Genomic DNA, 15,127 nt, shown 5'->3' on the forward strand with positions numbered 1-15,127 from the left:
CCCTCCCCGCTTAGACTCATACACGACTTCTAAAGGTTGGCTTCCAGTGCTGTCCTAGGCTCTGCCCTCTCCTCTGTCCTTTCTCTCCATGTGACCTCCTCTTGTCTTGTGACTTACATACTCTATTGTTGTTGTTCAGCTGCAGAGTCATGTCCGACTCTTTGCGACCCCGTGGACTGCAGCACACCAGGCCTTCCTGTCCCTCACCATCTCCTGAAGTTTGCCCAAGTTCCTGTCCATTAAATTGGTGATGCCATCCAACCGTCTCATCCTCTGTTGTCCCCTTCTCCTCCTGCCCTCAATCTTTCCCAGCATCAGGGTCTTTTCCAAGGAGTCAGCTCTTCACATCAAGTGGCCAAAGTATTATATCTTCAGCATCAGTCCTTCCAATGAATGTTCAGGGCTCATTTCCTTTAGGACTGACTGATTTGATCTTGCAGTCCGAGGGACTCTCAAGAGTTTTCTTCAGCAACACAGTTTGAAAGTATTAATTCTTCAGTTCTCTGCCTTCTTTATGGTCCAGCTCTCACATCTGTACATGACTACTGGAAAGACCATAGACTTGACTATATGGATCTTTGTCGACAAGATGATAGATATCTTTGCTTTTTTTAATACACTGTCTAGGTTTGTCCTTCAAACCTCTCTAGCTTCCTGACTCCTCCATCGCCCTGCCTACTTGAGGACCCTGATTGGATGGAGGCTCTGTTTTAAAGGTGACATGTTGTAGGGCAGCTCTGGATTCCTTTGCCCTGGCAAACCAGTGCCTCTCCCAGTTTCCCCATCTTGGTACCTGGTGGTACTGTTTAGCTATCTGCTCAAGCCAGAAACATGGCCACCATCCAGGATTCCTTCATCTCAGCCCCTGCCTCTCTCCGTAACATGTTCTGAGCCACCCCCAAGTCTCGCCTGTATGTGCCCAGTGACCTTCTTACTGGTCTCATTTCCACTGCCACCTGTGCTTAAAATATTCTCCACAGAACAGCCAGAGTAAAACTTGTAAGAAAGAAAATGCTGGTGATTAAAATGCCTTTTAACAGCTTTAGGGATACATGGAAAAACAATTATTTCACTATTGAAACTGTCAGTTGCAAAAAGATTATGGCAAATAAGTTACCCATACAACATTTTCAATTGCAGAGAAATGAACGAGTTTATATAAGATTTCAAGAAGGAAAGTATAACAGAAAACTTTGATGGAAATTAGTTTGATGGAAATTACTCATCTTTTAAATGGATAGAATTTGCATAGTCACCCTTTTATCTTTCATTTAAAGAATGATTTCTGTTATATTCATTTAGGCTTTGAAATAGTAGCTGTCATTTTAAAAACGGCAATACATGCAAGCAGAATTTCCAAATTCAAAGCTTAATGGTATTTTTGCCAAAGATCACCGAAGCCTTTTGCATATTATCTATCAAAATAAGCCTCCTGAATGTTAAGATCTGCCTGAAATTCTCTAATCAAATAAACATTGTTCAACTAATGTTCGTCTTTCGCTTAGAGTCCAAAGAGAAAATTGAAATCTTCGAATGGCTTCATATACCTATGGACTTGGATCAGTTTACTTTTAAAATCAGACCAGCTACTCTCCTTAGCCCTTCCTGTACTAGCCTGGAAATTTAAATAGTTTTTTAAACAAAAATCTAATATTCATTTATTTGGCTGCATCGGGTCTTAGATGTGGCCCAAGATCTTAATTGTGTCACACAGGATCTTTCATTGCAGCATGGGCTTAGTTGTTAGTCCCAGCCAGGGACTGAATCCACATCCCCTGTATTGCAAGGCAGATTCTCAACCACTGGACCACCAGTGTGTGTGTGTGTGTGTGTGTGTGTGTGTGTGTGTGTGTGTGTGTGTGCGCGCGCGCGCATGCGCACTGAATCCCTCAGTCCTGTTTGACTCTTTGTGACCTCATGGACTGTAGCCCGCCAAGGAAGTACCTAAATAGGTTTAACAATGTCAAAGATACATGGAAAAGTGCATCTCTTACCCTTGCAGTTGTCAATCATTTTTCTTTTGAACTTGCAGAAGCTTCCCTATTAACACAAGAAATTCCGGAATCAAATAACCTTATAAAAATGGAAAACAGATTGTGTTATCATGATCCCTAAAACCTTCACATTACATCTCAGATAAGATCCATATGCCTTTCCAATGAGGCCCTGTGTGATCTGGGCTTTACTTTCCTCTCAGCTTTACCCCATCCTCCTTTATCTGGGACTCCACAAGCACCAAGCACACTGGCTTCCCTGGGTCTCCGAGACACTCTGCTTTTCTGGTTAGTGTTGGATGCTTGGGGGGTTTTAGTTTTGCCTCAGGGCCCTTGAACAGTCTCTCTCCTCTGTCCAGGGACAAGTTCTTGTCCATCTTCTGCTGACTGCATCTCATCTTTCAGGGCTTATCCCTGACACACACACCTCTTGTCCTAAAAGAGCCCCGCAAGAAGAGGGTCTAATAGAGTAACATGGGTTGACAGGCAAACAGTCAGCAAATCGTCTCTCTTTAAAAGTAAATCAGGGACCTCCCTGGCAGTCCAGTGGTTAAGACTTCGTCTTCCAATGCAGAGGGTGCAGGTTCGATCCCTAGTCCAGGAGCTAAGACCCCCATATGCCTCTCGGCCAAAAAACCAAGACATAAAACATAGTATTGCACCTAATTCAAAAAAGACTTTTAAAATGGTCCATGCCAAAAAAAAAAAAAAATCTTAAAAAAAAAGGTTAAGCAATATCTTGCATTTCCTGTCTGGTTGATAAAGTAACATTTCTATACTGTCTCTTCATTGATCTCTTGCGAAATGGCTTTGGTTGAGCACCCTGGGGACAGTGGTCATTGGCAGAGACTCTCTGTGCAGACAGCTCACGTTCTTTCAGGGGCCAGGGCCTCGCTGGTGTGTGGGCGGTCTTTCCAAGCTTTCTCCCCTTCACAAGTATCAGTTAAGCCTGAAGTTGTGGGTCTGCTATCTGCAAGCAGAGCTGAGATGGGCATTCTGGTATAAGTGCTGTCTTGGGGGAAGACCCTGGGCAGGGGGAGGTTTAGGGGTGAGAGAAGAGCGGAGGCTAAGAAAAGATGTGCTTTCAGCTGAAGTCCCCCTCAGCCTCACCCCACTAGTGCTCTGAAACTAGAATGCCAGCACAGAATTGTCCTCTTTGAAGCAGGGTAGGTCCAGTCTCCTTTTAAAATGAGATGAATAAAACACAGAACATTAAAAATCATATATCTAATAATGGGTTAATATCCAGAATGTGGTGCTAGAGAAGACTCTTGAGAGTCCTTTAGACAGCAAGGAGATCAAACCAGTCAATCTTAAAGGAAATCAACCCTGAATATTCACCGGAAGGACTAATGCTGAAGCTGAAGCTCCGATACTTTGGCCAACTGATGTGAAGAACTGACTCACTGGAAAAGACCCTGATCTAAGGAAGATTGAGGGCAGGAGAAGGGGACAACAGAGGATGAGATGGTTGGACGGCATCACCGACTCAATGAGCAAACTCTGGGAGATAGCAAAGGACAGAGAAGCCTGGCATGCTGCACTCCATGGGGTTGCAAAGAGTCGGGCACAACTGAGTGACTGAACAACACCACTCAGAATATATAAAAAACATCTACAAACTCAACAACAAACTCAACAACTGATTTAAAAGTGAGCAGAGTGGACTTACCTGGTGGTCCAGTGGTTGTTCTTTAGTGGCTAAGTTGTGTCCAGCTCTTTTGCAACACTATGGACTGTAGCCCACCTCTGTTCATGGGATTTTCCAGGCAAGAATACTGGAGTGGGTTGCCATTTCCTTCTCCAGGTCCAGTGCTTAAGACTTCACAACTAAGATTCAAGATTCTGTATGCCGCTAGGACCTAGTATAGCCAAGTAAATAAATAAATAAATATTTTTTCTGAAAAAGGATGGACAGGGAAGCTTGGTGTGCTGCAGTCCATGAGGTTGCAAAGATTTGGACACCACTGAGCGACTGAACTGAACTGATGATATTTGTAGAGAAAGTTCAGTTCAGTTCAGTTGCTCAGTCGTGTCCGACTCTTTGCAACCCCATGAATCGCAGCACTCCAGGCCTCCCTGTCCATCATCAACTCTCGGAGTTCACCCAGACTCACGTCCATCGAGTCAGTGATGCCATCCAGCCATCTCATCCTCTGTCGTCCCCTTCTCCTCCTGCCCCCACTCCCAGCATCAGAGTCTTTTCCAATGAGTCAACTCTTCACATGAGGTGGCCAAAGTACTGGAGTTTCAGCTTTAGCATCATTCCTTCCAAAGAAATCCCAGGGCTGATCTCCTTCAGAATGGACTGGTTGGATCTCCTTGCAGTCCAAGGGACTCTCAAAAGTCTTCTCCAACACCACAGTTCAAAAGCATCAATTCTTTGGTGCTCAGCCTTCTTCACAGTCCAACTCTCACATCCATACATGACCACAGGAAAAACCATAGCCTTGACTAGACAGACCTTTGTTGGCAAAGTAATGTCTCTGCTTTTGAATATGCTATCTAGGTTGGTTATAACTTTCCTTCCAAGGAGTAAGCGTCTTTTAATTTCATGGCTGCAGTCACCGTCTGCAGTGATTTTGGAGCCCAAAAAAATAAAGTCTGACACTGTTTCCCCCTCTATTTCCCATGAAGTGATGGGACCAGATGCCATGATCTTCGTCTTCTGAATGTTGAGCTTTAAGCCAAAAAAGGGCTACAAAGTAACTGGTCTAGAAATACAAATGGGCATATTCTCCTATTTTCCTAAAGTCAGCTGTATTCGCACAGTACTTAGTAGTAGTATATTATTAATATTTAAATTAAGGGTTGTTTTATTACCTATTCTGTAATAAATTTTGAAAGGCAGTTGCTAGATTAGAAATGTAGAAGGAAATCTCGATCCTTGGGGGTGACACTCGCATTTTTAGAATCCTCTCCTGCCCTGCAATGGGAAGTTCTCCTGTGTGGGGAATGCCCAGCGCAGCCTTGTACACTCGGATCCTCCAAACAACATCTGCTTATTTCAGTACTGGGTGTTTGCCAGATGAATGTTCCAACTCCAGACGAGTAAGACTTCCTCGGAAAGCTGACTTCATCCTCCGGGCACTGCTTCCTCCAGAGGGTTGCAGAGCAGGCAGGTTCCTCAGGCAGAGAGCAGGGCACCAGAGGGAACCAGAGCACCTACTCTTTTCTACTCTCATTTCTGTACAATATACAGTGTAAAATGAAAGTCACTCAGTCGTGTCTGATTCTTTATGACCCCATGGACTATACAGTCCATGGAATTCTCCAGGCCAGAATATTGGAGTGGGTAGCCATGCCCTTCTCCAGGGGATCTTCCCAACCCAGGGATCGAACCCAGGTCTCCTGCATTGCGGGCAGATTCTTTACCAGCTGAGCCACAAGGGAACTGTACAGTATAACTTCATCAAAAGGCAGAACTTCCATAGAGACTCATTCATTCATTCAACAAATGTCTACTGAACGCCATCTCCCTGCACTAGCCCCTGCTCATGGCTTAGATGGTGAAGAATCTGCCTGCAATGCAGGAGAACTGGGTTTGTTCCCTGGGTTAGGAAGATCTGCTAGAGAAGGAAATGGCAACCCACTCCAGTATTCTTGCCTGGAAAATCCCATGGACAGAGGAGCCTGGTGGGCTACCATCCATGGAGTCACAAACAGTTGGATACAAATGAGCCACTAACACTTTTCACACTTTTACTTTCTTTTATCTCCCTGCAAGTCACTTGAAAATAACTATTAAAAATGAGGACAGAGCTTTTTCTGAGCCCATTTTATTGAAGTATAATTTATATACAATAAAATTTACCTTTCCGGGTGTACAGTTCTATGAGTTGACAAATGTATATTGCATAATCACCACAATCAAGATCCAGGATATTTCTATCATCTCAAAGAGTTGTCTTGTGCCCCTTTGTAGAAAAACCCTCCCCTCACCACCAGGACCTGGCAACCATTAATCTGAATTTTGTCCCTATTTTGTTGTTGTTGTTCATTTGCTAAATTGTGTCTGATTCTTGGTGACCCAGTAGACTGTGGTGCACCAGACTTCCCTGTCCTTCACTAATTCCCGGAGCCTGCACAAATTCATGTTCATTGAGTTGGTGATGCCATTTAACCATCTCATCCTCTGTCGCCCCCTTCTCCTCCTGTCCTCAATCTTTCCCAGCATCCGGTTCTTTTCCAATCAGTTGGCACTTCACATCAGGTGGCCAAAGTATTGGAGCTTCTGCTTCAGCATCAGTCCTTCCAATGAATAGTCAGGGTTGATTTCCTTTAGGATTGACTGGTTTGATCTCCTTGCTGTCCAAGGGACTCTCGAGAGTCTTCTCCAGCACCACAATTCAAAAGCATCAATTCTTCCATGTTCAGCCTTCTTTATGGTCCAACTCCCAGTCCCTTAGTTCAGTTCAGTTCAGTTCAGTCGCTCAGTCGTGTCCAACTCTTTGCGACCCCATGAATCACAGCACGCCAGGCCTCCCTGTCCATCACCAACTCCCGGAGTCCACTCAGACTCACGTCCATCGAGTCGGTGATGCCATCCAGCCATCTCATCCTCTGTTGTCCCCTTCTCCTCCTGCCCCCAATCCCTCCCAGCATCAGAGTCTTTTCCAATGAGTCAACTCTAGGCACTGCCCAAATTGTATTACATGAGATTTACTACTTTGGAATAAGGATTAGACCTAAAATCCAATTTCAGCTTATAGAGTGAGAAGTTTAAGATATAGTCACACATTACTAATGATATAATGATCGTGAATGTAACAGGTTTGAAGTAATTAAGATGTTGCTATCTGTGAAAAGCTTTATCTGGCCAGCAGGGGCGCAGAACAACTCGAACCTGTGTATATTGCTGGTAGGAATGCAAACAGGTACAGCATTTCAGAAAACAGTTGGGCAGTTTCTTGTTAATTGCTGGTCTCCAAAGGAAATGACAGCCCACTCCAGTGTTCTTGCCTGGAGAATCCCAGGGACGGGGGAGCCTGGTGGGCTGCCATCTATGGGGTCACACAGAGTCGGACTCGACTGAAGCGACTTAGCAGCAGCAGCAGCAGCAAATGACAATCCCACTCCTAAGTATTAATCCAAGAGAAATGAAAGTTTATGCCCATACGAAGACCCATATGCAAATGTTTGTAGCAGTTTTTTTTCATAATGCTGAAAGCTGGAACCCACCCAAATGTCCATCACCTAGTGAATGGGTAAATAAGCTGTGATACTTCCAGAAATGGAATACTACTCAGTAATAAAAAGGAATGAATTGCTGAAAAGGGCAACAATATTGATGAATTTCAAAAGCGTTTGCTAAATGAAAGAAGCCAGACACAAAAGCCTCATACTGTGTGATTTACTTGACATTTGGAAAAGGCAGAACGATAGGGTCTTCAATATAAGGACTGATGCTGAATCTGAACCTCCAACACTTTGGCCACCTGATGTGAAGAGCTAACTCATTGGAAAAGATCCCCATACTGTGAAAGATTGAGGGCAGGAAGAGAAGGGGGCAATGGAGGATGAGATGGTTGGATGGCATCACTGACTCTGGACATGAATCTGAGCAAACTCCAGGAGATAGTGGAGGACAGGGAGGCCTGGCATGCTGCAGTCTTCGACTTGACTGAACAAAACAAAGAGAATGATGGAAATATGGGTCTGGGGCTGGGCTTAAGAGGTTCTGCTTGGGCTGTGCTACCTGAGTTTTTGCAGGAAGAAGCGAGGAGGAGAAGAGGCCCAGCGCCTTAGCACTGACTTTCAGAGGCCTGGACCTGGCTCCCTCACAGAGGGCAGTAGACTGTTTTGGGTACTCAAATTTCAGGTGGGAGAATGGTAAACCCTTTAGGTGTGTGTTTAAAAAAAAAAAAAAACTTATTGAATTATTTATTTTTATTCTGTCAGAGTAGAGTTGATTTACAATGTTGTATTAGTTTCAGGGGTACAGCAAAGGGCTTCAGTTACATACACATTCAGTTACAATGCATATATATTCACTCTTTTTCAGACTCTTGACCCATATAGATTATTACAGAGTATTGAGGAGAGTTCCCTGTACTGTACAGTAGGCCCTTGTTGGTTATCTGTTTTCATATAGTAGTGTGCATATGCTAATCCCAAGCTCCTAATTTATCCCTTCACCTTTGGTAACTGTAAGTTTGTTTTCCACGTCTGTGAATCTGTCTCTCTTTTGTAAATAAGTTCATTTTTTCATATTTTTAGATTACACATATAAGTGATATTATATGATGTTTGTCTTTCTCTGACTTACTTCACTTAGTATGATAATCTCTCAGTTCAGTTCAGTTCAGTTCAGTCGCTCAGTCATGTCCAACTCTTTGTGAGCCCATGGACTGCAGAACGCCAGGCCTCCCTGTCCATCACCAACTCATGGAGCTTTCTCAGACTCATGTGTATCCAGTCAGTGATGCCATCCAACCATCTCATTCTCTGTCGTCCCCTTCTCCTGCTGCCTTCAATCTTGCCCAGCATCAGGGTCTTTTCAAATGAGTAAGTCCTTCACATCAGGTGGCCAAACTATTGGAGTTTCAGCTTCAGCATCAGTCCTTCCAATGAATATTCAGGACTGATTTCCTTTTGGATGGATTGGTTGGATCTCCCTGCAATCCAAGGGGCTCTCAAGAGTCTTCTCCAACACCACAGTTCAAAGGCATCAATTCCTTGGTGCTCAGCTTCCTTTATAGTCCAACTCTCACATCCATACATGACTACCGGAAAAACCATAGCCTTGACTAGATGGACATTTGTTGGCAAAGTAATGTCTCTGCTCTTTAATATGGTGTCTAGGTTGGTCATAACTTTTCTTCCAAGGAGCAACTGTCTTTTAATTTCATGGTTGAGGTCACCATTTGCAGTGATTTTGGAGCCCCCAAAAATAAAGTCTGTTACTGTTTCCATTGTTTCCCCATCTAGTTAACATGAAGTGATGGGACCAGATGCCATGATCTTAGTTTTCTGAATGTTGAATTTTAAGCCAACTTTTTCCCTCTCCTCTTTCACTTTCATCAGGAGGCTCTTTAGTTCTTCTTTGCTTTCTGCCCTAAGGGTGGTGTCATCTGCATATCTGAGGTTATTGATATTTCTTGCAGCAATCTTGATTCCAGCTTGTGCTTCATCCAGTCAGGCATTTCTCATGATGTACTCTGCATATAAGTTAAATAAGCAGGGTGACAATATACAGCCTTGATGTACTCCTTTTCCTATTTGGAACCAGTCTGTTGTTCCAAGTCCAGTTCTAACTGTTGCTTCTTGACCTACATCCAGATTTCTCAGGAGGCAAGTCAGGTGGTCTGGTATTCCCATCTCTTGAAGAATTTTCCAGTTTGTTGTGATCCACAAGGTTAAAGGCTTTGGCCTAGTCAGTAAAGCAGAAGTAGATGTTTTTCTGGAACTCTCTTGCTTTTTCGATGATCCAACGGATGTTGGCAATTGATCTCTGGTCCCTCTGCCTTTTCTAAATCCAGCTTGAACATCTGGAAGTTCACAGTTCACATACTGTTGAAGCCTGGCTTGGAGAATTCTGAGCATTACTTTGCTAGTGTGTGAGATGAGTGCGATTGTGTGGAAGTTTGAGCATTCTTTGGCATTGCCTTTCTTTGGAATTGGAATGAAAACTGACCTTTTCCAGTCCTGTGGCCACTGCTGAGTTTTCCAAACTTGCTGGCATATTGAGTGCAGCACTTTCACAGCATCATCTTTTAGGATTTGAAATAGCTCAACTGGAATTCCATCACCTCCACTAGCTTTGTTCGTAGTGATGCTTTCTAAGGCCCACTTGACTTCACATTCCAGGATGTCTGGCTCTAGATAAGCAATCACACTGTCGTGGTTATCTGGGTCATGAAGATCTTTTCTGTATAGTTCTGTGTATTCTTGTCACCTCTTCTTAAAATCTTCTGCTTCTGTTAGGTCCATACACTTTCTGTCCTTTATTGTGCCCATCTTTGCATAAAATGTTCCGTTGGTATCTCTAATTTTCTTGAAGAGATCTCTAGTCTTTTCCATTCTATTGTTTTCCTTTATTCCTGTGCACTGATCACTGAGGAAGGCTTTCTTATCTCTCCTTGCTATTCTTTGAAACTCTGCATTCAATGGGTATATCTCTCCTTTTCTCCTGTGCTTTTCACGTCTTTTCTTTTCTCAGCTATTTGTAAGCCCTCCTCAGACAACTATTTTGCCTTTTCCATTTCTTTTTCTTGGGGATTGTCTTGATCATTGCCTCTTGTACAATGTTACGAACCTGTATCCATAGTTCGTCAGGCACTCTATCAGATCTAATCCCTTGAATCTATTTGTCACTTCCACTGTATAATCGTAAGGGATTTGATTTAGGTCATACTGAATGGTCTAATGGTTTTGCCTACTTTCTTCAATTTAAGTCTGAATTTGGCAATAAGGAGTTCATGATCTGAACCACAGTCAGCTCCTGGTCTTGTTTTTGCTGACTGTGTAGAGCTTCTCCATCTTTGGCTGCAAAGAGTATAATCAGTCTGATTTCAGTATTGATCATCTGGTGATGTCCAGATGATGGTGTAGAGTCTTCTCCTGTGTTGTTGGAAGAGGGTGTTTGCTATGAGCAGTACATTCTCTTGGCAAAACCCTGTTAGCCTTTGACCTGCTTCATTTTAATACTCCAAGACCAAATATGCCTGTTACTCTAATCTCTAGGCCTATCCATGTTGCTGCAGATGGCATTGTTTCATTCTTTTTATGGCTGAGAAATATTCCATTGTATATACGTACCACATGTTCTTTATTCACTCGTGTGTTAATAGATATCTAGGTTGCCTCCTTGTCTTGGCATTTGTGAATAGTGCTGCTGTAAACATAGAGCTGCAGGTATCTTTTCAGACCATGTTTTTTTCTGGATATATGCCCAGAAGTGCTTTGCAGGTGGTGCAGTGGTAAAGAATACCCCTGCCAATGCGGAGATGCAGGTTGGGAAGATCCCCTGGAGAAGGAAATGGCAACCCACTCCAGTATTCTTGCCTGAAAAATCCCAAGGACAGAGGAGGCTGGCGGGCTACAGTCCACGGAGTCGTAAAGAGTCGGACACCACTGAGCACTCAGGCATACAGGCATATCCAGGAGTGGGATTGCTATAGGTGTGCATTTTTAACAGCCATTTAATTGTACCCACTGAGCGTTTATAATTCTCTGGCCTGGATTTTGTCTCCATGTCAATTTTCCCCCCATCATATCCTCACCTCTGATTCGGCAAACTGTTTACAAAAAATCAAGATGGAGCCACAGATGCGAGGATGGTTTTGTAGCTGACAGCTCCAATCCCGAGGAGCAAACCTTGGGAAAAAAAAGTCGTTTCCTCAGGAAATTCTTCTTTGGCCTCCTCCTCTAGAAAACCGAGGACATCTCAACCCCTGCTCTAGAAAGATTTCTTACTGTGCCCAGGAAACAGGCTCCTTACCCAGAAAGTGACAATTGCCAATCGGTTTAAAGGACAAAGTGCACCGTGTAGGGTTTATTTTGTGTCCCCCCCCCCCCCCCCCAGAAGAAACCCCCATCAGGGAGTGCAGGGGGAAGGGCAGTGCATCTGATTCCTCTGTGGCCAAAGCTGGGGGAAACTCTTTTCGTTCTGTTGTTTACTTACTTCTCCCAGAGTTTTTATTCGGCCCCGGGAAGCTGCGACGCGGCTCCTCAGATGTTATTTATCTTTTCCTGAGAGGGACTTGTGACAGTCCAGGGTGTTGTGTATCCTGTGAGATTGTTTATCGCCCAGCCCATGCGGTGGCCGGAGCCGCCTCCTCGCCAGCACTTCACGTCCCCAAACCCCGGGCTACGTGAGCGGGCGAAGGGCGGGGAGGTTACATTTGGGCGCTGGGATGAACCCGCGTCCTTTTGGAGCCTGTAGCAACGTGTCCTCAGGCAGAGGCTCTGACCCCGGGGCGCCCAGGTGAAACTAACCAGACAGTGCGGGCGTCTTCAAGTCACCGCCGAGCCCTCCAGCCGGGGGGCGGGGGGGCCGAGCGGTGGCCACCCAGAGGCGCAGCGCCTGGGGCGCGCCCGGAGCCCGCTGCCAGCGGGTCAGCGCTGCCCAGGGTCTCGGCTCTCCAGGGACATCTTACGTGAGAGTCTGCCCCTCGGCCTGGCCGCCCCCGCTTCGCTCTGCGTGGGATCACCCTAAGCTCAGTTGGCGGGAGGAGCGCGCTTGGCCTGGGGTGGAATTGAGTTGGGAGTTTCGGGTCTGCCTTTGACCCAGGCCTTGGAGGGTTTGAGATGAGCCTGTAGGGTGAGTTTGGGGTGAATCTTGCCTTTTTCCTTCTCCTTTCCTTTCTATCGTTTTTTTCTGTCTCTTTTTTTGTGCCCTGGGTGCTTTGGGGGGTTAGGTCTCTCTTGGCATCGTTGGAGACGAAGACAGGACGGAAAAGCGCAGGGCCCATCTCTACCAACCTAAGTATCTTTCCACTGCGCGCGCGCACACACACGCTCTCACACTCGCACTTACAGGGGAAGATCAAACGCGCACGGCGGCCCGAGGTCTGTTTTCTCAGGCGTCCTCCCCCCATCACTACATTGTTAGCGGGACAATGGGCTCCTGTGTCAGTCTTGTTGGCACCAGTTTTGTACGATGCAGGAAACAGCATTTCCTCTCGGCGCTGGAAAATTAACTTGGATCGTGCTTTTCCCTTTTTATTGAGAATCCGCACACACCCCGGGAAACCCGAGCTCCCGGAGAGGGGAAGGAGCGGCCGCAATAGACACCCCACACTCCCGCCCGGTCCGTCCCCTTCCCGCTAGGCTCCCGGCTCGGCTCCGGGCCGCTGCCCAAGGAGGAAACTCCGGCGCGGAACAATGAGATGGGGCTGGATGTCTCAGCAGTGACCCTCCCGCTGGGGCTATCAGGACCCCGAGTGCCAGCTGTCGGCCCTCCTGCGCCCCTTCTGTCTGGAAGGGGAACCTGGAAGAATTCGGTTTGTTTTCCGAGTACCCCGACTCCCAAGGCCCCAGGGGTCTGCTCCTAAGCTTGGGCAGTGGGATGCGTCGCCAGGTGGTCTCCAAATGTACAAATCTGAACAGTTGTTAGGCCCACAAAAAGTCTAGTATGCCTCACCCACTCAATACTTCTATTTGGGGGTAGTCCTCTCCCTCTGTACTGAATTGTGCTTCCCAGGTGGCACTAGTGGTAAAGAACCTGTGCAGGAAATGTAAGAGACATGGGTTCGATCCCTGGGTTGGAAAGCTCCCCTGGAGTAAGAAATGGCAACCCACTCCAGTACTCTTGCCTGGAGAATCCCATGGACAGAGGAGCCTGGTGGGCTACAGTAAAAGGGGTGGCATAAGAATTGGACACCACTGATAGGAAAAGGAGTACGTCAAGGCTGTATATTGTCACCCAGCTTATTTAACTTATAAGCAGAGTACATCATGAGAAACGATGGGCTTTAAGAAGCACAAGCTGGAATCAAGATTGCCGGGAGAAATCAATAACCTCAGATAATGCAGATGACACCACTCTTATGGCAGAAAGTGAAGAGGAACTCAAAAGCCTCTTGATGAAAGTGAAAGAGGAGAGTGAAAAAGTTGGCTTAAAGCTCAACATTCAGAAGATGAAGATCATGGCATCTGGTCCCATCACTTCATGGGAAATAGATGGGGAAACAGTGGAAAGTGTCAGACTTTATTATTTTGGGTTCCAAAATCACTGCAGATGGTGATTGCAGCCATGAAATTAAAAGACGCTTACTCCTTGGAAGGAAAGTTATGACCAACGTAGATAGCATATTAAAAAGCATTACTTTGCCAACAAAGGTCATGGTGGCTCAGACGGTAAAGCGTCTGTCTATGATGTGGGAGACCTGGGTTCGATCCCTGGGTCAGGAAGATCCACTGGCGAAGGAAATGGCAATCCACTCCCGTACTATTGCCTGGAAAATCCCATGGACAGAGGAGCCTGGTAGGCTACAGTCCATGGGGCTGCAAAGAGTCGGACACGACTGAGCGACTTCACATGGTTTTTCCAGTGGTCATGTATGGATGTGAGAATTGGACTGTGAAGAAAGCTGAGCACCGAAGAACTGATGCTTTTGAACTGTGGTGTTGGAGAAGACTCTTGAGAGTCCCTTGAACTGCAAGGAGATCCAACCAGTCCATCCTAAAGGAGACCAGTCCTGGATGTTCATTGGAAGGACTGATGCTGAGGCTGAAACTCCAATACTTTGGCCACCTCATGCAAAGAGTTGACTCATTGGAAAAGACCCTGAAGCTGGGAGGGATTAGGGGCAGGCGGAGAAGGGGATTACAGAGGATGAGTTGGCTGGATGGCATCACCAACTCGATGCACATGAGTTTGGGTGGACTCCGGGAGTTGGTGATGAACAGGGAGGCCTGGCGTTCTGCGATTCATGGGGTGGCAAAGAGTCAGACATGACTGAGTGACTGAACTGAACCGAATTTAACTGGCTACCCCTGCTACCGGGTCCCACTGTTTGTAGCCTGGGAATACTAACAGCTGACTATGAATGTACAAAGAATTTGCACATACAGGTAATTTACATGCTATTTTATACACATTACACTGTGTACTGCAACACGCATTTAGTAACTGTAGTGCTCTTACCATTCAGCTCTCCACTACCCTCCCCTTGATGACCATCTGTAGAGAAGGAAATGAAAACTCCTTTTCAAACCCATGAGAGGTACACCTCTGCCTCTCATTAACCTTCTGCAACAAACTCTTCAAACATTTGATGGGGTTTTTGAAAATGTTATTCCTCGTCAAAATTTAAACTCTCACTTTTCTAAAATAGACTATTTTTAAAATCAGTTTTAGCTTCACAGCAAAACTGAGCAGATGTACAAGATTTCTGGGACTCCTCCGCACCCCCGCCTGGTAACAACAACCCCACCAGCGTGGTACCTTTGTTATGATCAGTGAGCTTACATGGTTGATCATCAACACTAAGGTCCAGAGTTTCCATTAAGGTTCACTCATGGTGCTGTACATTTTACAAGTCTGGTTGAATGTACAATGGCATGTATCTACCACGATAGTATCATTCAGAGTAGCTTGAGTGCCCTAAAAATCCTCTATGGTACCTCTACTCATCCCTTGAACTGCTCAGTTTTTGAATTTATCATCATGCCTTATTGATGTTAAG

This window comes from Bos indicus, chromosome 12 (genome assembly GCF_029378745.1).
Source record: "Bos indicus isolate NIAB-ARS_2022 breed Sahiwal x Tharparkar chromosome 12, NIAB-ARS_B.indTharparkar_mat_pri_1.0, whole genome shotgun sequence".
NCBI lineage: Eukaryota > Metazoa > Chordata > Mammalia > Artiodactyla > Bovidae > Bos > Bos indicus.